Source organism: Mustela nivalis (assembly GCF_964662115.1).
Source record: "Mustela nivalis genome assembly, chromosome: 11".
Lineage (NCBI taxonomy): Eukaryota > Metazoa > Chordata > Mammalia > Carnivora > Mustelidae > Mustela > Mustela nivalis.
In genome coordinates, this window is record NC_139030.1 from 92,596,172 (window position 1) to 92,621,676 (window position 25,505).

Genomic DNA, 25,505 nt, shown 5'->3' on the forward strand with positions numbered 1-25,505 from the left:
TTTGAAGGGGTGTGACCAATAACCTGGCAGTAAAGGAAAAGAAATCCTGTCACAAACGATCACTTTGAGCTTTAAAATATCATAATTTTACATGAAAATAGATGATTCCATATTGTTATTAGTAACTGTAATTAAAATATTGTTGGGGAAATGATTCATTCATGCATGGTTTTGAGATTTGCTTTATTTGGGAACGTTAGGCCCACAGACTAACAACTATTTATATTATGAGTTAATTCAATTACCATGTAATAATTAAATTATTCCCATGTCCCATGCTATGTTCATGGAGGATGTTCAATAAATATTAACTGACTGGTGTGATGTCTTAAATAGATGTGATTGACCGATTAATAATAATTAAATCCTAAATCTGCTGAAGCAGTCAGATTGAGTGTTCCTTAGTTTTGGCAGGAAAGAAGAGGTGTATTTGCCAATTCAATTGACTTTCTTTTTATTATTTAATTTGGTTTTTAAGACACCTCATAATTCACGAGTCAAGAATGAGCACATTTTGTAAAATGAACCTAATTTTCACAGAAGGACTGATTATGTTGGTGAAGAAGACAACTGAGACCAATTGGAGGTGACCCTTCTTGGAAGAATGGACTGATTTCGGGGGCCCCTGGGGAGCCCCCTTTGGTTGTTATGAATAGCCCATACCTTATTGACAGCTGATTTATTGGTCTAGTTCACAAGGCTCTGCAACTTTTGCATAAACTTGAGGAAAGCTGGAGAGCCAGGCAACCTGTATCTTACCTGAGTTCTTTCCAGTTCTCAATGTGATGCCAGGATCAAAGTGTCTGCTTTTCATTTTCCCCACCCCCAGATCCCTGGCTTCTTGCTGTTCTCCAGTAATCCCTTAGAACTAATCTAATGACTTCCTCAGAGGTAGTAGCCCTACCTCAGAGGCAGTAGCTCTTCTGATAATTCTGAAGATAATTTCACATAATCCTTCCAGTGAGTTTAAGTTTTGAAAAACAAAACCAGGAAGTAAAATTGAAGGCTACACCTACTTTTTACACTATTACAACCCTCCCCTGGGGCAAGTGCGTGCCTAGCGCCCCGCATCTGACTAAGTGGGAGAAGGAAAGTACTGGAAGACAAACAAAGAATTATCTCAAATGATTTTACCACGCAAGGTACGTATCCACTGAGTCAGCTTCACAGAAACCCGTGGTAACATTTATTCAAGGTTCTCCTTAAAATTGTCTTTTCTGGCTTTATCTTTTCAGGATCATTTTGGCTAATAAATTTTCAAATGCCTGGGGCCAGATGTTTTTACTTGAATACCAGGATTAGGTCTTTTATTTGCACCCTACTTTACCAACCATTTCTATACTGTATCTCTATTGGTCTCTGTGATCACCCTGTACTACCTGGAATGCAAACATTATTAACAGACCACTAATACTATTTGTAGTAAGATGAAAGTAACCAAGAGATGTTAAATGACTGAACAATCTCAAAGTTATTAAGGCACAGAAAGAGTAAATTCTGAGTTCAACCCCCTCCCCTGTTTCTGTTGCCTGTCTTGCCACTAGGGGCCATTAGCTCACTTGCAGGAGAAATTAAATGAACTAAGATGTCAGGACATAAGCAATTAAATTTTACTTGACTGGAGCTAGAGAAGAAACACTATTTCTTAGACACTGAGAGACATAAAGCATACAGGAATGAAACAACGATGATCAGCTGATGGATTAGGTTGCGAAGTTCTTCTTCCAAATATCCTTTGTCATCTTCACACTCCCCACAGGAATTAGCTGGGTGGAAGCTATTATTTTTAACACCTTGGAGGTTCAACCTGTTAAAGAATGGTATAAGGAAAGCTTCATAAACAAGTAAGCTGGCCTTTAATTTAAAGCTTAAAGCATAAGCACCAAAATCTTAAACTCATACTGCTGTATCCCCGGGTTAAAGTATTGTGTACACACTTGTGGATCTTGATTCATACCTGAAGCCTCCCATAGGAAATATATCATGTTTGTCTTATTTCTGTCAGAAAATGCTTGTTTGGTTTCTGACAGGAACTAAAAGTTTTAAAGATTCTAAGTATTAAATGCATTTTCCAACATAAAGCACATCTCCAAACCATTAAAAAATATACAATTTGTATAATGTCTTCATTCCTTAAAATAAGGTACTTAACATTTGATTGATTCTGTTCTGACACGAGGACAGACATTTGTTTAGTCCTATGGATAAAGTTTACTCTTTGGTTCCTCACCTCCAGTTTCCAGACCTGCTGCCATATTCTACCCAGCTTGCCTTGGAATTACCATTATTTGAAGATGGTGTATATCATTTTTTCCTAGATCCTGGAAATCACTCTACCCTCATCAAGTTGAAAAGTACATACATTATACTTAACTAAGTAAATGACCCGACCAGGAATCCAATTATATGACTTTTTTCCCCATCCATCTGCCTCCTTCACAGTGGATGAAGAGAGAGGATGGTAATTCAGTAACCCTCTTGAAATAGTTGAGTATCCAAGGTGGCAGAAAAATGTATGCAGATGATAATTTATATTTTGTTTTCTCTGCTGGGAAAGAACCATAGCTATTTGTACTTTGTTCTCCGTATTTTCTTCTCTGCCATTCCAAAAAGTATTGCCTTATTTTCTCCTCTCAAGGACCATACACAATCACCTTCCTAGCATTTGTGAAAAGCTAAATCAATTGAAGTCTTTCTTCTTTCTTTCTTTCTTTCAACATATAATGTATTACTTGTTTCAGGGGTACAGGTCTGTGATTCATCAGTCTTACACACTTCACAGTACTCACCACTCATACCCTCACCAGCACATACCCTCCCCAATGTCCATCACCCAGCCACCCTGTTTCTCCCATCCACCTCCCTCCAGCAACACTGAGTTTGTTTCCTGAGATTAAGAGTCTCTTATGGTTTGTCTCCCTCCCCAGTCCCATCTTGTTTCATTTTCCCTCCCTTCCCCCATCACCCTCTTCCCTTCCTCTCAAATTCCTCCTATCAGTGAGATCATATGATAATTGTCTTTCTCTGATTGATTTATTTCCCTTAGCATAATACCCTCTACTTCCATCCACATCATTGCAAATGGCAAAATTTTGTGGGTTTTTTTGATGGCTGCACAGTATTCCATTGTATATATATATGTACCACATCTTCTTTATCCATTCATCTTTCCATAGTTTGGCTATTGTGGACATTGCTTCTATAAACATTTGGGTGCATGTGCCCCTTTGGATCACTAATTGAAGGGTTTCTTATAAGAAAACAGAGGAATTCCTCCCATAGTAGTACACTCAGAGCAAGACAATGGGGAGAATGTTTGAGGGTAGGAAAGGGGCAGTGTTTGGAGACCACAGGTATCCTCATAAGGTCTTGAAACAATGGCACAATGTCTCAGGAGAATGGATATCCAAGACACTTAAGGATGCTGACCTTTGGCCAATGGCCTTGACAGTGTTCCTTTTTCTAAAAACAGCAGAGAATTAGAAGAGTCAATGGACAACACAGAACCATGTGAGTTTCAGTAATGAGCTCACTGGGGTCATCTGTGTGAATTGAAACTGGAGTGGTTGTTCATGAATGTTTTGCTCTGCATAAGCTACATAGGTCAATGGAAATCTTTAGAAAGTCTGATCTAAAATTTAACTTCTGGGTGTCATGAAGCAGAGATGGAAACTGATTTAGTCTGATTTAAAGAAATAAAGCACCATAAGCTTCTCACATATCTGTAGTTGCAAATTCATATGTACCAAACCACACTACGCCCCAAAGGCTGGCAAGGGACTCAACTTTCTATTCCCTTCAAAGTGTTTGCCTGATACTCCATCATCTGAATGTCTAGTTCATAAAGTTCCTAAAGCTGGCACTGACATTCTTATGACCTCTAGAGGAGAGAAAAATTCATGGCACTTGACGTTAAAATTATTTTTTTCTCCACACCAAACTTTTTCATCTTTGTCTTTCATCTCTTCATAGAACAAAGAAGAAGACTGGATATGTGGACAACAAAACAAGACCAGACTCCCACTGTGGCTAGCAAGTTCAATTACCATTCAGTGATCATCACATTTGGGGTTCTTTAATCCAAAATGCAACTAAACCTATTGCAATGATTCTAAATTACAACTCCATTTGGTGCAATTATTTCTGAATAAATTCTGTGGGTAATTTTTTTCATCAAACAAACAATCCCTTTAACATGGAGGCAGGGAAGCACATTGCTATGTTTATATTAACAGTTTTTCAGGAAGATATAGCATTGCATAATAAAACTTTGGATTATCATACCAAAAAGAAAGCAATACTAATGATGTGTTTATTAGAGTGATAACATCCAAGGTGAACCCGGGTCCATCAGTTTCTCAATATTACTTCTCATGAAAAGTAGCTGAACCCTAGGAAAGAGCAGCAGGTGTTATCCTAAAATGTTGAGAAAAGGTGGAGAGTGCTTGGCAGGCTCTTCTTTGATATTCTTCTCTTTACTCAGACCAAAGCTCACACCCGTAGGGGGTGGAAGGCGCTAAAGCAGGGTCCTTTAACAACTGAGGCTTAAGAAGAGATTGCAAGGTCGGTGGGGAAGCCAAAACCTGCTTTCATTAATAAAATCTCAGGTGTCCTTTGAAAATCTTCTCATCTCCTGTTTACAGTCCAATGACCCAACATGATCCATCTCCAGACTCTTTCCTATGCCACTATATTAGATTCATTTGCTGAACAAATAAATTAGTGAACAAAGGCATACTAAAACAATCTAATATTTTCTTACTGTTAAGAATGTAAGAAAAAGAAAAAAAGAAAAAATAAGAAATTCCTAATACAAACAGTCACCTTGACTGCTTCTGGGAGAATTAACAATGTTGCAGTTATGAACAATGTGTCATATAGAAATTTTAGATAAACAAGACATTTTCATTTTTGCTTGGCTTGAGTGGGCCCTAACAATGTTGAGCTTTACCTGAGCCCTGTATTCTTAGAAAACAGTGACACGTAAGAAAGTCTCCATCTTTTCAGGGTTTTTGTTTTGTTTTGTTTTGAAAATGCCTTACTGCCAAGAACCACCCTTCACAGATGACTTAGCAAAGACTTGAGAGTGAGCCCTCATTACCTATGACAAGGCCAGTTGCAAACCCTGCAAATTGCCTTTGTCTCATGAAATGATGAACTTCATTGTTTGGTTCCTACTGTTCAATCTTAAGAATATGTCCTCAGATTTAACCCTATTTTAATCAGGCTTCTCCTTCCCTGGGGACCCCTGAACTTTGGTTCAGTCTTAAGCTTATGCAAGCATTGCAGAACAACCCCTTAATGAAAATGAGCTGACAAAAAAAAAAAAAAAAAAAAAATCCTGCTCAGCTGTCTGATCCTACCACCTGATCATCCTGCACACCCACCCCTGGTTCTTTCTAGCCTTATTTACTGCTCCCAATACAGAAAAAGCCCTTTCTCCCTGACTTTTGAGAAAATTCTAGATCTTATCACTGGAGTGTTCTTTCTATGGTAATAGTCTCTTTCCTTCTATTAAACTAGTTTCTCTCCTTATATACAAAATCCTCCTTCTCCCACTGCCATAGTCCCCCTTCCTTTATTACCATAATTCACCTCACAAGTTGCAATAGTTTTTGAATCCTCCTCTCCTTACCTAAGTCCAGATTAGCATTTTATTTGACAGCCCTCATGGGTCATCTAAAACTCAAGCTTAATCATTGGACTGAAACTCTCAGTGAGGCAAATTTAAACCATGTTTAGTAATTCTATGAACTTTAGCAAACATTTAGGAAAATTGAATTTACATTGATTGTTATTTTCCCTCAAGCACCCACAGGGAAAAAGAAAAAAAAATCTGCACCATTTAAGGGTGCCATAAAAATCTAATCAAACCATCTGCTTCCACCTGGACGTTGAATTATTATAGAAATAGGGAACAAGTGATATATTTTAACACCTAATTTAATTACCATTTCCTCTCCCACCTTATTCTTTGACTCTCACTAATTGGTTTTACCTTTATCTGTGAAATCTCACCCCCCCACACCCCAAATGACCTAAGGGTATCAGTTGTTCCCCAGAACATGTAATAGTAATTACTATTAAAAAATATTTGAGGAGGAGGGGCAAGATGGCAGAGAAGTAGGAAACCCTGTTTCAGTGGGTCCCCTAAAGTGAGCTAATTATCTACCAGAACACTCTGAACACCCATGAAATCAGCCTGAAATGTAGGATTATACACTTCTGGATTTCTACAGGGGCAGACAACACCAGTGGAAAGGTAAAGTGGAGTGAGAATGATCGGATGATATCAGAGGATAAACAGAAGGGGGAGGGAGCCACCAGAACCGACCCACTGGAAAGTAATACCCCAATAGGAAAACGTCCTGTGATTGGGGACCAGCATTAACTTGGAATCTGGTTAAAAACACACAGAAATAACAAAAGATCTTAAGGGGTAATTGGAATCGGGCGGTCACAGGCATGGGCCTAAGCCCATGAAACAGGACGGCCACCGCCAGTGACCACCCTTGCCAGAAAGAGTGCAGCGAAGCCTCCAGACCATGGTCCTTGCACCCCCAGCATTCTGCTGCTTGCACCACCACTCAGCTAGGTGCATTCCCACAGATGCCCACTGTCAGCCTTTCACAATCTGCCTGCACTGAGCAACTGGAGTCTGAACTGCGCTGCCCACCGGTGCTTGAGAGAGTTCTGTGAGGGCACTAGCCAACAGTATCTAGGATGGGCCAAGAGTCTGAACACACCCAGCCCAGGCTTGAAAAACTCAGCATGCTATCTCTGGTTGGGCTCTCAGGTGGACAGTGATCTGTGAAACCCTGAGGTCTGGACCCCAGACAGCAGTCCCCGCAAAGGCAGGCACTGGAAGCAGGCTCCCTGGACCAATATTGCTCATGGTTTTAGTGGCACGGGGGTGGGGGGAGGTTGCAGAGACTAGTGAGTGCTTTTGGTGATCCCTGAGATGGTGGCTAGGGATGTGTTCTGCCTGTGGGAGGTTGCACAGCTCACCAGAGTTTGCAGAGGGGGAATCTATGTGTTCTGGACCACCCAGAGGGGAACAGACTGAGGCTTCTCTCTGAGACAGAGGTCTGGGTGCAGTTTGCTTTCCACCAAACCTCTGAAAAGCCAAAAAAACTGCCAAAGAACAAAAACCTCCAGAGAACAAAAGCCTGAAATACCAGTTTTCACAGAGCCCAGCCCCCTGATAAGGAGGAGGAGGACTCAACCCAAGCAAGACTGACTGAAAAACAATGTGGTAGGCCCCTCCCCCAGAAAGCAAGCCAAAAGAACCAGAGGACAACCACCACAGGGTCCCCATAAAACTGTTAAACCCCAATATCAGGGGAAGACAAGATATTAAACTCCTGGTATTACCCTAAAACCTATATATTTCATAGATGCAACTTTTATTTTTAATTCATTCTCACTAGTTTTGTTCTTTTTAATTTTTTTTTTAACCTACTAACCATTACAATGAGAGTTTCAATAAAACATATTCCATAGGGGCACCTGGGTGGCTCAGTGGGTTGAGGCCTCTGCCTTTGGCTTGGGTCATGATCTCAGGGTCCTGGGATGGAGCCCTGCATTGGGCTCCCTGGGGAGCCTGCTTCCTCCTCTCTCTGCCTCTCTGCCTACCTGTGATCTCTGTCTGTCAAATAAATTAAAAAACAAAAACAAAAACAAAAAAAACCCATATTCCATAATAACCTTTTAACTCGAACTTTTTTTCATACATATAACTGTGTTTTTCTTTTGCTTTTCTATTTTTTAATATACATATAGATATAAGTTTCAAGGCAATACTCTTTCCCTAATCAATACTACCCCTATATATAAACCAGTTTTAATCTCCCTTTATCTCTGGAGAGTTGAATCCTTTAACAAAGATATCAAGATACACCCAGGAAGAATCAAAATAGCCTTACTCATAACCCCACCCACATCAAAGATTTATGACCAGCCTCCCATCTTTTTCTTCTGTGTTTCTGTGTATTTGTTTTTGTTCTGGTATTATATAAATCTTATTCTTAGGGTTCATTTTGGGTGGATTCTTTTTTTTCTTTCCTGTCATTTACTTTGTCAGTCTTTTTGTTTGTCTTTTTATGTTTGCATACCTTATAAATCTTACCTTTGAGGCCCATTCTGATTGGGTCTTCTCTCTCTCTCTTTTTTTTCTCTCTCTTTCTCTCTCTCTCTTTTTATCTTTTTTTTTCTTTCTTTTTAGTGGTGACTTCCGTTTGTTCAGAAGCGTTCCAGGGGGCACCTTGCCTGGATTGTGGTTGATTTATTCAGCTACACATCCCCTCAATCACCTCTCACCAAAATGACTAGGAGGAGGAACACCCAACAGAGGAAAAATTCAGAGATTCTGCCCTCTCCATCAGAACTATTGGATGTGGACATAAACGTATGTCAGAAAGGGAATTCAGGGTAACAATTATCCAGGCAATGGCTAGGTCAGAAAAAACCATTAGTGAGAACATGGAATCTCTAAGGGCAGAAGTGAAAGCTGCCTGGGAAGAAGTTTAAAATGCTATCAGTGAGATCCAATCTAATCTAAATACTCTAACAGCTAGGGTAAGGGGGGGGAGGCAGAAGATAGAATTAGTGATGCAGAGGACAAACTGATAGAGAAAAAGGATCAGGAGGAGGCATGGAAGAAACAGCTTAGAAACCATGAAAACAGAATTAGGGAAATAAATGATGCTATGAAACTTTCCAACATCAGAATTATTGGGATCCCTGAGGGGGAGGAGAAAGAAAGGAGACTAGAAGATATAGTTGAACAAATTCTCCATGAAAGTTTTCCCAATCTGGGAATGGAACCAGTGTTCATGTCCTAGAGGCAGAAAGATCACCCTCAAGATCAATGAGTCTAAAAGACCTTGACACACTGGTTTGTGAGACTGATGAATCATAATGAATCAGGGGCTCCTGAAGGCAATTAGGTGGAAGAGATTCCATATGTTTAGAGGAAGACCCATCAGAAAAATTCAGACCTGTCCACAGAAACCTGAATAAAATGCCAGGACCTGTTGATATGCTGTCCAGAAGAGACTTATTTAGAACCCAAAGATACATCCAAACTGAAAGTGAAGGGATGGAGACATATCTTTCGTGCCAATGGGCCTCAAAAAAACCCTGGGGTAGTGATTCTTATATCAGATAAATTGGATTTTAAACTAAAGACTATAGTCAGAGATAAAGAAGGACACTACATAATTTTTAAAGGGTCTATCCACCAAGAAGATCTAACAATTGTAAATATTTACGCCCCCAATATGGGAGCAGCCAACTACATAAGCCAACTATTAATCAAGATAGAGACCCATAGACGAATGGAATAGAGGAGAGAGCCCAGATACGAACCCTCAACTCTATGGTCAAATAATCTTCGACAAAGCAGGAAAAAATATACAGTGGGAAAAAGTCTCTTTGATAAATGGTGCTGGAAAAATTGGACAGCTACATATAGAAGAATGAAACTCTTATACCATACAGAAAGATAAACTTGAAATGGATAAAAGACCTCAACATGAGGCAGGAATATGACAGAATCATAGAGGAGAACATAGTAACCTCTTCAACATCAGCCACAGCAACTTCTTTCAAGAAATGTCCCCAAAGGCAAAGGAAACAAGAGTGAAAATGAACTTTGGGGACTTCATCAAGATCAAAAGCTTCCGCACAGCAAAGAAAACAGTCAAAAAAACAAAGAGGCCACCCACAGAATGGGAGAAGATATTTGCAAGTGGCACTACAGACAAAGGGCTGATATCCAAGATCTATAAAGAACTCCTCAAACTCAACACACACAAAACAGATAACCACATCAAAAAATGGGCAAAAGGCATGAACAGACACTTCTCCAAAGAAGACATACAAATGGGTAACAGACACATGAAAAAAAATGTTCATCATCACTAGCCATCAGGGAGATTCAAATCAAAACCACATTGAGATATCACCTTACACAAGTTAGAATGGCCAAAATCAATAAGACAGGAAACAACAAGTGTTGGAGAGGATGTAGAGAAAGGGGAACCCTCTTACACTTTTGGTGGGAATGCAAGTTGGTGCAGCCACTTTGGAAAACAGCGTGGAGATTCCTTAAGAAATTAAGAATAGAGCTACCCTATGACCCTGCAATTGCAGTACTGGGTATATACCCCAAAGATACAGATGTAGTGAGAAGAAGGGCCATCTGTACCCCAATGTTCATAGTAGCAATGGCCACAGTCACCAAAGTGTGGAAATAACCAAGATGCCCTTCAACAGATGAATGAATAAAGAAGATATGGTCCATATATACAATTGAGTATTATGCCTCCATCAGAAAGGATGAATACCCAACATTTGTATCACATGGATGGGACTGGAGGAGATTATGCTGAGCGAAATAAGTCAAGCAGACACTCAATTATCATATGGTTTCACTTACTTGTGGATCATAAGGAATAACACAGAGGACATTGGGAGATGGAGAGGAGAAGTGAGTTGGGGAAAATTAGAAGGGGAAATGAATCATGAGAGAGTATGGACTCTGAGAAACAAACTGAGGGTTTTGGAGGGGAGTGGGAGGGGCGTTGGGTGAACCTGGTGGTGGGTATTAAGAAGGGTACGTATTGCATGGAGCACTGGGTGTGGTGCATAAACAATGAATTTTGGAATACACTCACAAAAGTAAATTAAATAAAATTTAAAGAATTGTACCTGGCACAATTTTTAAGAACTTATGCTTTGATGATTTGAAGTTAATGACACTGAGAAAAGAGGGAAAATGTCATATTTGAACAAGCTTTGGTTGATTTTGGTAATCATCATTAATATTTTTATATTAATTAATGAAAAGAAAGTCCTAAGTAAAGTGGTTCTGGAAAGAGGACATATCCATGAATTAACTGAAAAAATGTCCAGTTGTGGTAAAAGCATTTGTGTGGGAAAACTCTTGTCATTTATGAGGAAGAGAGGGGTAAAGAAAATAATATGAGTAAAGGTATAGAACCAGAGTATTAAAGGGCCCACAAATATGAAAATGGAGATATATTCAGACTTTCACATATATCACATATAGGTGATATATATATATCTATATAGATATATATATATCTCACACACTTCAGAATTCCTCTGTATATATATTATATTTAATATATTATACATTATATATTTAATTATTATATAATATATTTATATATTTTAAGATATCTTCCTTTCAGCTTATTTTAAAGGTATTATCTTTCATTATTTCCAGATAATTCTTCCAGTTCACATTTTAAATAAACTAAGTAAAACAACCACATTCTGTACTGCTTAGTAAAACACAAATTATAATTAATTTTAGCAGTAAATTTTGTCTTTGATTTGCTATTGTAAATAAAGATATCTGCTTTTTTCAGTAATTACATATAGAATAAATCTACTAGATTTGAGGATAAAGAGCATTTTAAAAGAATTTTAAAGAACTAACTTCCTTTCAACTTCATCCTCATATTTTTTATTTATATTTCAAATATTATATGATAGTGAACTGAAGAAATGGAGTACATTTCATCTCTACAGCTCCAGAGTTGAGAGGACTGCAGTTGAGAGGTTGATGAGAGGTGATACTAGGTCACCAAGTTATCCTCCAAAGTCAGTTTCTTTGTTCTTAATGTATTATGTATGAATTTCTGCTTTCACTGAGAATTAGGAACAAAAATCTCTATGCCCTCATCCAGAAGCCTCACATAGAAAAGGACCCCCAAGGAAATGGTAATGTGGAAGACACTGTGCTCAATCTCAGGAATAAAGGCTCCAGGAAAAGAAGGTTGGCCCCAACTAGTCAAAGACAATTTAAATTAGTAGTGAGATAAGGCAGTTGTGCAGGCTCTGAACCACAGGCAAGGTAAATGTCTCATCCAATCAGCACCTGCAAGTACAGGCAACAGCACCCAAACAGAAGGTGACTTACACGGATGAGCCATTATGCTTCCCACTCACTGACAGCAGAGAGGGTCTTCCTGTCAAGATAACACTGTTCTGGCCACATGCAGAGCAGTGAGAGAATGAGTCTTCGTACATGAAAAAAATAAAAATAATAAAAAATTTTAAAAAGACTACTATTAGCTGATGCTGTCTCTGCAGAGCAGAAGCACTCTAATCTTATCTGCCTACTGTTCATGCCATGGGAAGGGAATCTACTGACTCTAAAGGACATCCTTTGTTTGAAGCTTGAAATTTGGATTCTAAAAATGAGAAAGTGTTAAAACTAAAATAGCCATAACATTGGGTTGCATAGATGAGTACACAACTTTGATGCTTGTTTTTACCATTTTATCTCTTCCTTACTTTGATATGTAATTCACAAGCAATAAAATATAGTCATGTACTGTACACTTTGATAATTTTGATAATTGTATAAAGCTTTGTACTCACCACCAAAATTAAGATAGAGAAGAATCCCCAGCATTCTAAAAATATTCCTTGTAACTCTTCATTGTAGATTTCCTCCCCCATTTCTCATCAATAGGCAATAGTGATCTTCCATCACTACAGTTTTTTATTTTTTAGAATTTTATATATTTAAAACAATGTGGAATATAATATTTCATATTTTATTTTTTTCACTTAGCATGTGTTTTCTTTTTTTCAAATTCATCTATGTTGCTGCATGTCTTAAAATTTTGCTCCTTTTTACTGTTAAGGAATGCATTGTAATATTAATGGTCACAAGATTACTAATTGATGGACATTACATTGTTTCCAGTTCTCTGCTCTTAGGAAGCATGCTATATTGAACATTTGTATACAAGCACTAGTGTTTTCATTTTTATTGGATAAGTACTTAGGAATGAGATTGCTGGGTTGTATCATTCATGTGTGCTTAATTTTATAAGAAATTGCCTTACCATTTTGCATTTCCACTAGCAATGTATGAGGGTTTCTTGCCAATAATTGGTATTGTCAGTCTTTTGACCTTTGGTCATTCTCATGGATCTAAAGAGTATCTCATTGTGGTTTTAATTTCCATTTCCTTGATATCTAATGTTACAGATTGAATTGTGTTTCCTCAAAGAAATATTGAAATCTTAAGCTCCATTACCTCATAAACTGACCTGATTTGGAAATAAGGTCGTTAAGGGTCTACTTAGTTAAGACGAGGTCATACTGGAGTAGGGTGGGCATCTAATCCAGCATGACTTGTGTCTTTATAAGAAAACAGCCGTGTGAAGACAGAGGCACACTTCAATAAGTAATATCTTCTTAGCTGCCTATATGTTGCCTGAAATTGTCCCACTAAGGACATCAATAAAATGACATTTTTAATTATATATAACAAAAATTCATTGGAGGACTTATGTGCTGAGTACTAAACTAGAGTTTTAGTGCTGCACAAAGACATGCTCATTGCCCTCAAAAATGTCTAGCACAGTTAAATTGAGCAGAGTATAACTAAGTAAAAATGGGTAGACATAATTGAATATTAAACAGAATAAAATAAACTCTGAGGAAGGAACTTAATGTACAGAGCTCCCAAGGAGGAGTTATAGCTTCTAGTATTGGAAATAAGAAAATATTCATGCAGAAAGTATTTGAGGTAAATTTTGTAAGATGAGCAAAATTTCAGAAGACCATGAGGATGGGAAGAAGGCATTCTTACTGCACATTTCCATCTGGAGGCACATCCTCATGCCTCTGAAACAGAACATGTACAAATCTGGAGATAGCTCCTTCTTCCGCTTGTGCTCTGTATTGTGGTTAATGATATCAGTGTTGGGGTCTAAGATTACAAATTAGAGATTTGTGTTTACTCCTCTTTCTCATCTTTCTGCATTCAAATTGTTCTTTTGATTTGTCTCGGAAATTTTGTCTCCTAATTATCATTTTATGCTTAAAAGAGTCTAGGAGCTTGATCTCTCTCACATCAGTCTCTTATGGTGTGACCAGCCTTTAGGATGGTTCCCAGTAATGCTCATCTCCTCTTATTGGTAATCTTACATAGTACCCTCCCACAGTGGAACAGAGTTGGCAGACAGCATGATATATTCCTTCTGAGATTAGGTAATAAAAGACAATCTAATATCTGTCTTCATTACACTGTTCCCCCCCTCTTTTTCTTTCTTCAGTCACTCACTCTAGGGAAGCTAATATGTCACAGAGCACTTATGGAGAAGCCTATGTGTCAACTGAGATCTCTTGTCAACAGCCATGTTGGAAGTGAATCCTCCAGCCCCAATCAAGCCTTCAGAGAACTGCAGCCATAGCCAACTTCTCAACTAAAACATCATAGCAGACCCAGAGGCAAAGCCATTCAGCTAAGGCTCTCTTGCTTTCCTGACACTCAGAATTCTGTCAGATAATAAATGTTTATTGTTGCAGGCTGCAAGTTTTGAGATAATCTGCTATGCAGAAAAAGAAACTAATATACCCTTGATAGCACTTAATTTTCCATACTAATACTAGTTACCTTCTAATTAAAAAAAAATCTACCCATTCCCCAATATTCTATGATTTAGTACTTCTCGTATTGTTTTGTCATTAAGATACGCCTGCATTTACTATAGAACTTGATTGATAATAACTCTTCAAAATGTTGGGATTCAGAGCAAAAAGCATAAAGGAAAGGCTGTATGGGTTATCGCTGTTAAGTTCTTTGACTGCAATCTAGAGGAGTAATTGGGATTGTCTTAGATAAATTAATTCTCAGATATCTTGTAGAGGTTATTGGCTATAAGATGGGAGGAATTTTTAACAATATTTGGTTAAAGTGAAGGCCAGGAATTTGTATTAGCCATGCCATCCAGTGGGGAAGAGGAATCCGAGGAAATATGTCAAAGTACTAGTAGCTTGGAAAGAAAATGTAAGCTAGGGAAGGCAAGGTTATACACACACATCAGGGTCCAAAGGGTGTGTGCATATGTGTGTATGTAGGTGTGTGTTCATGTGTGTTGTGGGCATGGGATGGGAACAGAAGGTGTAAAGGAAAGGCAACCTAGGCTTCTTATATGAGGTAGAGAAGAAGTGGAAATTGCAGAAGGATGTTTAAAAAAAAAAAAATGGAGGGAAGCCAGAAATTAATTCGTCTTTCTTTTCAGGTGACAGGAGCAGCACGACAGAAAATGCTGTGGCATCGGAATCCAACAGGTTTGAATCCCAGTTTGGCACTAGAGAAGTTAGTAATATCCCTGAGTTACAGTTGTATATTTTAAACTTGGAGAATAACACTTTCTGTCCGGGATAAATATATTAAAATTAAAAAATGCAAAGAGCCTTGCATGGTACTGGGCACATAAGCATTCACACCAGGGAAGTCCAATAAAAGCAATCCAGCATTCACCATATAGGCCTATATGTGATTCTGGAATTCTGATTTATATTCTAGACTTACAAAAAAAAAATGCACAGAATTGTTTAAATTAATGTTATCTTCTTCTCTGCATAAACTTTGCTACAAAAAAAAAAAAAATACCCTCCCCAAGGAATATAACAATACTCATTCTGAAATGTTAGTGCAGCCCATATATTTTTTTAAAGATTCTATTTATTTATTTGAGGGAGAGAGAGAGTGAGAGAGTGCATAAGCAGGGGGGAGGTCAGAAGAAGAGGGAAAAGCAAGGTGCCCCACTGAACCAAGAGTCCTATGTGGGGCTCAATCCAAAAGCCCTGTGGTTATGACCTGAGCTGAAGGCAGACATTTAACCACCCATTTAACATTGAGCCACCCAGGTGCCCTGCACCTCAGATTTTTTATATCAATGCTCATTATTAGTAGCTCAATCTCTAGATCGTACAGCTGGTAATTCCACTATCCCTTGCATTCATGGTGCTTGTCAATCTTTTGTTTTTTGATTGCTTTCCACTTGATCCCTGCTGTCCATGAGATCAGAAATGGCATCTCTGAGAATTTTAATGTACTAATAGAAAGGAGGCTAGAAGACCTCCCCTTCCAATCATCAGTCGAGTCCTGGGGCAATGGTGTTTTTTTTCTTTAGGACCTTATTACTCTAAGGGTTTTGAATTAAATGGCAATGTTATTTATTTAGTAGACAATACTTTTAGGAGTTAGCATTTCTTATGAAACATAAAACCTGTCCATTATTTACTGTATGCATACAAAGAATTTGATTTCTCCCTATCTACATACTTTTTAGGACACTATTTGTCAAATTGGAATTTGAAAACGCTAAGGCTATATATTCAGATTGACCTAGATCACCAAAGAACCATAGTAAAAACAACACATGAGCTGTAATTCTTTGCAAAGGAGCAGCAATTTAACACCTCATATTCCAGCTGCCTGCAAAGATATAATTTAAAAAAAAAAAAACTGTGCAACCTGATGTTTTATTATGGTCTGGATACGTGAAAGCAAAAGCACTGGTCTTTCCTTTTTCAGTGACTAATGAGTGTAATTCGTTAGGGATCATCATGTGTACCTTTCAGCAAAGAAAAGGTTAACGTCCTCTCTTGCTTGCCTCTGTCTCCAGGAGAAATGGAGTTGCTCCCCCCCCCCTTTTTTTTTTTTACCAAACAGAGTCCTTATACCTTGGAATTTCTTCATGCTTTTCCATGACACAAATTGGATTTTTATATATTATTTTTTTCAAATTCTGTCTATAGATTTATATTAAAAAAAGAAAGAAAGAAACAAATGGGAGTGGTGTGGGATGGAAGCTGGATTTTTCTTCTGGCTTTTGCTTTTATTAGCCACCATAAAGTTTTCTTTTTTTTTTTATTATTTTTTTTAAATCCACAATTCATAACCAGGAGCAATAACATAAAAATCAATAAGCAAGAAGTTAGGGTCTTGCCAGCCATCCCAAAGAATTTAAACCCTTTTTTCACATCTAGTTTAGAAGATGCCAGTTGAAAGCTAAATCAATGCCTAGATGTGTGACTTATTTTGCACTCTATGCTGAGGGAAAAGACAGAATTGTGCTTCTTTTTGTCGGTACTTTCTGTCAGGACAAGGGTGGAAAAATCCAAAATCAGGCAAATGTCTCCTCACGTTAAAGGGCTGACATTGTTATTCCTCTGTTAGCTGTAAATGTAATCTGGATAAAGCACCGGCTGATAACACATCCAGAGATGATCCCTCCCTGGGATGTTTGTAATGTCTTCCAGAACCTAAGGAACTGGGGTGGTGTGGGGCTGGAGCTGTGGGAGACAGAACAGTGAACAGTTAAGGAAACAGGCTCTGCCAACAGAAGGCTCTATCCCTAGCACTAACCAGAGTGATAAGATCTTAGTTACTCAATGTTCTCAGGTATAAAGGTTCTTTTTATTTCTGCCTTACAGGATTTTTGTGAAAATTAAACAAGATTATTCATCAAAAATACCCAAATCTTGTATCATCAGGGGAATTACTTTTCCCTCTCAATGGCTACTCTTGGTAGGGCTTTCTTTCTCCCTTGCCTCTCAAGCTTTTCAAGCCAGTCAATTTGTGTTTCCATCACTTGGGACCAAATGTGGACTCACTAACACATATTTTGCAAGGAAAAGCGTGCACACGCACACACACACACACACACACACACACACACGGAATACCCAAAGGGTGCAAAGATTCTAATAGCAGCACAGAAAGCTTTTTAACTATCAAATTTACAAGTCTATACTGTCAAGCAAACAGAGATTTGGTTACGTTTAAATGGAATCATATCAGTCATTTATTAAGTTGTTTCAACTGCTATTTATGTCTATTGTGCTATTATACTGTTATAGTGGTTCTTTTTTTTCCCCACTAAATAATAAGTACTTTTTATCCTCAATAAAATAACTACAGTTTTTATATATGCAGAGAGTCATTTGGAATATGAACATATTTCTTGGTAAATTTTTTGTCAACCAAACCTCACTAGATAAAGAGCTGGTAATGGTGGAAATTAAAATAATTTGCCATTCCTTCACATTCTTCTTTCCTTATTTCTCTCTGACCTTCGAATTCCTGTTTCTAACCTCCTGGCAAGCAGATGTTTCAGTTCTGGTATTCCATTTAAATCTGCCCCAGGCTCATAATGTTCCATGTATTTTCCTTTTCACTCTTCCTTTCTTATTATAAATACTATTATTTTATTTAGAAGATTATACCTAGCTTCCAGAAGAAAAGACTGCCCATCCCGAAAGTAAGTCATCTTAAGGTGTTAGTGACAGTGCAGACATTCCCAGGTTGCTGTTATTAAAAAGATAATATTTTAGGTGAATTACTTTATTAGGACATAAGAGATGGGAAGTTAGTTTTTTCTGGGCTGTTTTAGAAATTCAGAGTTAATTAAGTTGATTGGGCTGAAGGATATTTAGTGATTTTTGCCATTCTCATATCTTGTGATTTATTTATTCCTAGTTCTTGAATTCTATAAGCCAGTTACTGTTTCACTGTAAAAGCCAGGCCAGCGTAAATTTTAGTGGAGAGAATTAATCATCAGTGTTTTTAAAATACTACAAATGGATAAAGAGTTTCCTTTGCATCATATTCTTTCCCTACTTATTTTAGATTAGAAATGAGAAAGCGTGTACATTTCTTATACGTTTGGCAGTTCTCAAACTTCACTATGCATAAGATCACCTTAATAGCTTGATAAAAATTTACCCTCTCCCCAATCTCCTTCAGTATTTACTTTTTTCATCTTTTTCATAATGATTTTTTCCTCTACTTCACTGTGTTCCCCTTCTTTGGCCTGCTTCTCATCCCCCATTGTTCCCAAGGAAACTGCATTTTTTTACCAGCATCCCAGGTGATACAGAAGTCAGAGATTCCTTGGAGCACCTGCGTGGCTCAGTGGGTTAAGCATCTGCCTTTGGTTCGGGTCATGATTCCAGCATCCTGGGATCTAGGTAGTGGGAAACAGCCTTGTATTGGGCTCCCTGCTCAGTGGGGAGTCTCCTTCTCCCTCTCCCTCTCCCTCTGCCTCCTCTCCCACCCCACTGGGCTCTTTCTCTCTCTCTCATATAAATAAATTCTTGAAGAAGAAGGAGGAGGAGAAGGAGGAGGAGGAGGAAGAGGAGAGGAGGAGGAGGAGGAGGAGTATTTGACGATCCTCAAATCATTCTTGGAAAGACTAGATAGTTCAAGCTCTTGTTTACTTAGTAGGGAAAAAGCCCAGAGAAGTTGCTACCTATTGGAGCAATAGCTGATTTTAAAATTGGAAATGTTTAAAGAAATGTACACATATAGGTAAAGATCTACAGTGTTAGAAAACAGTAAAAGGCTTACTATTAGCCATTTTCCTCTCGTGCTTATTTGCTCTTGTTTAGATTTCCACCTTTTGACTCCTGTTCAATTTAACCTTTAACACAATTAGCCCAACTGCAGCTTAGTGAACTTCTCCATACCTCAGAGTAATTGCCTGAGAATGAACCTCAGCCTCCAGGAGCTGCGCTCTCCACTGAGACCTAACCTAGCCATCCTTACTTTTTTTCCAGCCCAAGCTCATGCCAACCCACACTCTTCTTCATGTTTGTCCTTCCCCTGGACCCAAAGCCTTTCCCCTTAGAAAATACAGGTTTGATTAAAAATTCTAGACAATGCAACAAAAAATAGAGAGGCTCAACATCCTTTTCCAGCTACTTGATATTTTCTTTGTAAGCAAATTTCTAAGAAAGTGTGAACATACTGTTGTTGTTTTGTTTTATTTTTATTTTTATTTTTTTTGAAGAGGAGATGTGACCAAGATGTCCTGAACATTTCCTTCAACTTGACCAAATTTCTTCCTGACTTTAGACCCCCTAACCACCTTTTCTTTACAGCATTTCCTTTGGAAAACGTGTTACTGCAAATTCTTTTTCTTCCCCTTTGACATATGAATCTTTTTAAAGCGTCTTGCCAGTTGTATAACCCTGGACTGCCTTTTTCAAGGATCTGGGAACCAACTTGTTGAAATACCATCTGTAGGGTAACAATAAATCTGTCTTCCAGCCTCTCTCCCCTGGTCTCAGTGTGGGGGTAGGAGCCAGATTTCAGTGGACCCTCCCTTGTTCTGAGTCATAAAATTACCTCTTACCATAAAAATAAGAGAAAATTTGCTTTTCCTTCAGGTAAAGCCAATTAGTGATCATACATGCCCTCCTTTCTTTCCACCTCCACCTTCACCCCATCATCTAAAAATGCTTGGTGTTTTAGTTTCATGGACTTGAGCTTAAACTGAGTTCTGTCCTCCTTCCCCTAGTGCAATAGTCTTGAATAACTTTCCTTGCCTATTTAAGCTTGATGCAATTTTTCCTGTGGCAGGTGTTAATAAACATTTTGAAACATCTTCCCATCCCATATTGAGATGGGACAGGAACGTGGTGGTATGTGTCTTTCAAGTGAATCTCTTCAAGTGGGACTATTTCTTTACTTAAAAGGGCATGTATTTATGTCACACACACACACACACACACAAAACAAACAAACAAACAAACAAACAAAAACCATACTGGCATACTTCCAGCAACTGTCATCATATTCACATTAACATACTTTTAGAAAAGGAAAAAAAAAAGAAAAGGATCTATGTTTTAAATCTTAAACTCAGATGCTTTAATTCCTTCTGGAGATGTTTCTAATAGGTAAAAACAAACAAACAAAAAACTTTATAATTGTGGCGTAAGAGGCAGCATTATCCCATGATAATCAAGGGATTATCATGATTAACCTCTGATTTTAATCTCTAAAATTGGTGAATTCCATTAACCTTTGATGGTATTTTTTTCATCATCCAAAATGGACAGATTGTAGTTTTATCTTTGTTAGCCCTGTTGAGATAATTGTGTTTATATTTTATAGAACTGAAAGCTCAGATGTTTGATGTTTTGCTGTTGTTTTTAACTCTTGTCACTGATTCATGGTTGGATTTTATAGAAATCAGTTGATGACTTTATTGTTACTGATTTTTTCCCCCAAGATGCACAGGAAAATCAGAAACTACCTGGAAACTGCTCTCTGTCAGTAATAATCAAGAGTGAAACTTCTGACTAACCTCTATTTAATGATGAAAAACTTGTAAATAATACTAGGTTTTAGTGTATGAGCCAAAAAAATACTGCTTGGTTAATGCTCAACACATACCACATCAGATCTTTGGAAGCTACTAGTTGGTGTTCTAGTGAACACTAGTTTTACACTATTATTCAACTAGGTTAAATACAAATAAATAATAAAAAAAATAAATATTTCTATGTCATATATATATAAATATACATATATCAATATCACACGGTAATTGTTCTTGGATTGTATTTCTTTTGAGTGATAAGAAAAAATATAGAATGCATAACAACAATCCTGTGCACCACATATATCACTGACAAATTTTGGCATAATCTTGACTCCATTGCTTAAATGTAAGGTAACCAACAATGCCAGATTTGAATTATAATTTTAATGTCTTTGTAGGGGTAGATATCCCAAAAGAAGTCTTAGATGTAGCTGCACAAAACACAAGAAACAATCAAATCATCCAAACAATAATAGAAGCAATGAAAGGCTTGAATTACCTTGTGAAATATCATATCAAGATTTAACTAGTGAGGGGCGCCTGCCTGGCTCAGTGGGTTAAAGCCTCTGCCTTTGGCTCAGGTCATGGTCTCAGGCTTCTGGGATTGAGCTCTGCATCGCATTGGGCTCTCTGCTCAGCAGGGAGCCTTCTTCCTCCTCTCTCTCTGCCTGTCTCTCTGCCTACTTGTGATCTCTGTCTGCCAAATAAATACATAAAATCTTTTTTAAAACTTTTTATTTATTTATTGACAGAGAGAGAGATCACAAGTAGGTAGAGAGGCAGGCGGGGGTTGGGGGGGGGAGAAGCAGGCTCCCTGCTGAGCAGAGAGCCCAATGTGGGACTCAATCCCAGGACCCTGAGATCATGACCTGAGCCGAAGGCAGCAGCTTAACCCACTGAGCCACCCAGGTGCCCCAATAAAATCTTAAAAAAAAAAAAAAAGATTTAACTAGTGAAAATACTTTATGACTAATTAATATTCAGCCACATGTTATACCTGACAATTCAAAAATCAGTCCCAAAATTTAGCAGATTGTAATAACTTGGATTGTTTCCTTCCCTAGACTTTTAAAAGATTAAGACTTTTAAAAGATTAAAGTCTTACTTTTGTCTGTTATATGTAATCATAATTTGCTAAAAAAGCAAATAAAAACTTACCTTGCTAGCACTTTGTAACATGTTCTTTTCTTCTTGGGAAGATGAATATCTGAACTGTTATGTACCTTCAGAGGAAACGAATATGTGGTGCATTCTGTAACAAAGATTTCCAACAGCCTATTGTGTATGGATTGGACATTCTTAAGAGTGTATGAATAGCTTTGTGAAAACTAATTTTCAATATGCCTTCTGTTGAACTCGACTCCAAAGTGGTCATGGATGGCTTATGCCATAGCCTATGTATTCCTAGGTGACTGGGGGCAAAGGGATTGGTCATTAACACCAAGACCTCTTTTCATTTTGTTGTCCTGTTGTTTAAAAATTTTTTACATATGAATATGGAAATAATGACGTATTTTTGCTTGTGCTTAGAAGAATTTCAAGCCATGTTTTATTAATAGAATTCCCTGAAAAAAAAAATCACATTTTCCAAAGTCCAGAATATTTGAAGTGGGAGTTCAAAGTTCAGTTAAATGCAATGAATTCCTAGCATATATTTATAAATCATAGAGTTGTGGGTAAATAAAATAGGTAGTAGATGTCCTGATTAGGGAGGGAAAAGCTGTGTTGGTTCTTTGAAAATACAATAATATTTTAAAAAACAAAGAAAATCAATGATTTGAAAGAGAAGTAGTTTAGAACAGATCAGCAAAAGCAAGTGTGCTTATATACATACACACTTGAGATTTTTTCCCAATGAATTTTGCTTGATAAAAATTATTATACAGAAACAATAATTCAAATACAATTCATTATGAGGATCCTTTTCCTTGTATCCATATTTTTAACCACAGGAGATTCCAAATGCAGAATAAGTTATATATTTGGGGGATTTCCAATAAAAAACTTCTGCAGTCAACAGTTTGTGAAAGATTGGGCTTAATTTGCATTTTCTATCACTGTAAGAATGGAAGTTAGGTATCAGTTGACATCAATGTTGGATCCAAATTAATGAAGATAAAGTGGTGGGGTTGCTTGAGGAGGTGGCAGGGGGACAATGGCTACTCTGATGAAGGTGGATAGGAAAATTGAATGGTTTAAAAATGTGATTTCTCTCTGAGATCAATTTAATAAGCAAGATTTCTCTATTTCTCTTAATAACCAATGTTCCTCTAGCAAGAAACATTATAGAAATGTTAACTCTTATAGGAAGGCTGATCTCTACATGTTCACCAGAAGATAGGGTGTGGGTTTAAAACTTGTCAGAATTATAGATACTCTACTTTTCAGAGGCCCTTCTGTAAATTTCCATAATATGCTTTGGTCTAGAAAAAGAAAAATTAAAAACTAAAAACTCAAGCTCCATCCCTTATAATAAAATAGATAAGTAATAAAAAAATAAACAGTTTCTTATTTTAGTTAAATCAAGTCAACTTCAGTAAGCATTATTGCATCTTGTTGATTCTGAATTTCAGCACCTTAATTGCCTTCTTTAAGAACTAATGTCCCTAAAATTTATATAAAGACTAGAGGATAACCCTTTACCATTTCTCAAAATGTTTTTTTTTTTCTTCTAAAAAACAATGAAAAGAAAACTGAAGTTAAAGGGGAGGAAAGGAAGGCTGTTTATAGAAATTGTAAGCCTGGTGACTTCCTGATCTTTCATCCTTGATTAAAAAACAAAAACAAACAGGAAAAATACCAGTTCAAGTGTAAAATTCTAGTCACAGCCAATTAAGAATGCAAAATTAAAAAAGGAAAAGTTTTTTTCTCAATGACTCCTGATTTCTTGCAAATGATCTTTAGTTACTTGACAAATAAGGAAATAAGTTTCTGTCTTCCACAACTGTTCTTAAAGAAACCGTGCTCTAGATAATAAAAATCAAAAGTCTATAAAAGGTAATTTTTCTAGTGTTATGTAATTAGAGTGTATTTATGGAGTTAGGAGCCCCTGTCCTGGTGAGGAGAAGTATATCGCACAGAGAGAAGCTCTCATGAGGCTTCTTAAGTCTCAACTACAGTTTTTGATCATCTTGATTGAGACTCCTCTAGACCCTTAAGGCCTATGTGATTTACTAGTTCTGGGCAACTTGTAAATCCTGTGTGCGTATATGTGTATGTGTGTGTGTACATATGAGTGTGTGTCTATCTATCTAATACTCGGCAGTCAATTCCAATGTATGGATGTTTTTTCCTATACCATGAAGCACTTTTTGGAAACCAGCTCGGTGTCCTACATTCAACTCAACTCACTATCTACCTGGACATAGCATCCAATACCACAGGTTGAGGACTCATTCCTACAAGACTGCCTCCCTCCCTGCCCCTTCAGACACGAGCTGCAAGGCTAATGCCTCTGTGTTTCTGACTGGGCCACTCTAGATCAGAGGTTTCAATGATCCTCATCCTTGGGTACCATTAATTTGTTAGAATGGCTCACAGAACACAAACATTTTACTTATGAAGTTACTGGTTTGTTGTAAAGGGATATAACTCAGAAATGGTCAGATGAAAGACATGCACAGGACAAGGTATGTGGAAAAGGTGCTCAGCTTCCGTGTTCTCTGAGAACACTATCATGCCCCAATCTCTATGTGTACACCGACCTTGAAGCATTCCAATCCTTATCTTCTGGGTTTCTATGGAGGCTTTATTACTTAGGCATGGTTGATTAAATCATTGGCCATTGGTGATTGATTCAACCTCTTCCCCACCCCCACCTTTATCCCCTTAGGTTAGGGAGGTGGGCTAAAAGTTCTAACACTCCAAGCACTTGATTGATTCCCCTAGCAACCAGCCCTATCCTTAGGTGCTTTACAAAAGTCATCTCATTATAAACTCACATGTGGTTGTAAGGGATCTTTCATGAATATCAATCAAGATACTTTTATAGCTCTTATCACTTAGGAAACTTCAAGGTATCTAGAAACTCTGTGCCAGAAACATGGATAAAGACCAAAGGTATGTATTTTTATTGTAAATCAAAATATCACACCATCATTTATATTTATCTTTCTATCTTATCTATGTATTGCATGCAATAAATTAAAAACTAGATGTTTTTAATAATGTGTTTTATTTGAGGTTTCAGGCATCAGAGTCTATAATTGAGATACTATTTGAGATAGGACAGAGATGTCCATGTCCCAACCCCCAGAATCTGAATATTTTGCTTTACAAGGTAAAAGAGACATTGAAGATGTGATTAAAGGTTATAGTAATAAAACCTTTATATTACCCTTAGTTCTATTCTGATTTGAAGTACAGGCTTCTTAATTTACAAATATCACAGGGAGTACCCTAACCAGTAGGAAGCAAATGTCCTAGACTGAGAAGTAGAAGTGTCCTCAGGTGCTTCTCTGCCTTAGTCTCTAGAATCTACTAAACTTGATTGTGACATAGTGATTCATGACCTAGGAGCACATTCACTGGTCCACTTGGTAGTCTCAT

General features: G+C 37.6%; 2 long non-coding RNA genes across 3 annotated transcripts in view; one reads left to right on the top strand and one right to left on the bottom strand.

Moving 5' to 3' along the window:
* Positions 1–1,588: 1,588 nt before the first annotated feature.
* Positions 1,589–25,423, bottom strand: LOC309843877. 2 transcript variants are annotated; one of them, XR_014300390.1, is made up of 3 exons: positions 25,355–25,423; positions 16,938–17,139; positions 1,589–1,807 (listed from the first exon to the last, which is right to left on the bottom strand). It is a non-coding gene; the product is annotated as an uncharacterized lncRNA (long non-coding RNA). The 2 variants fall into 2 exon arrangements; XR_014300391.1 differs by lacking the exon at positions 1,589–1,807 and adding an exon at positions 11,983–12,053.
* The window catches only part of LOC309843878, a 50,019-nt gene continuing 49,181 nt past the window's right edge, over positions 24,668–25,505 (top strand). The window contains exon 1 of the long non-coding RNA XR_014300392.1: positions 24,668–25,016. This is a non-coding gene — a long non-coding RNA (uncharacterized lncRNA). The remainder of the gene's footprint in view (positions 25,017–25,505) is intronic.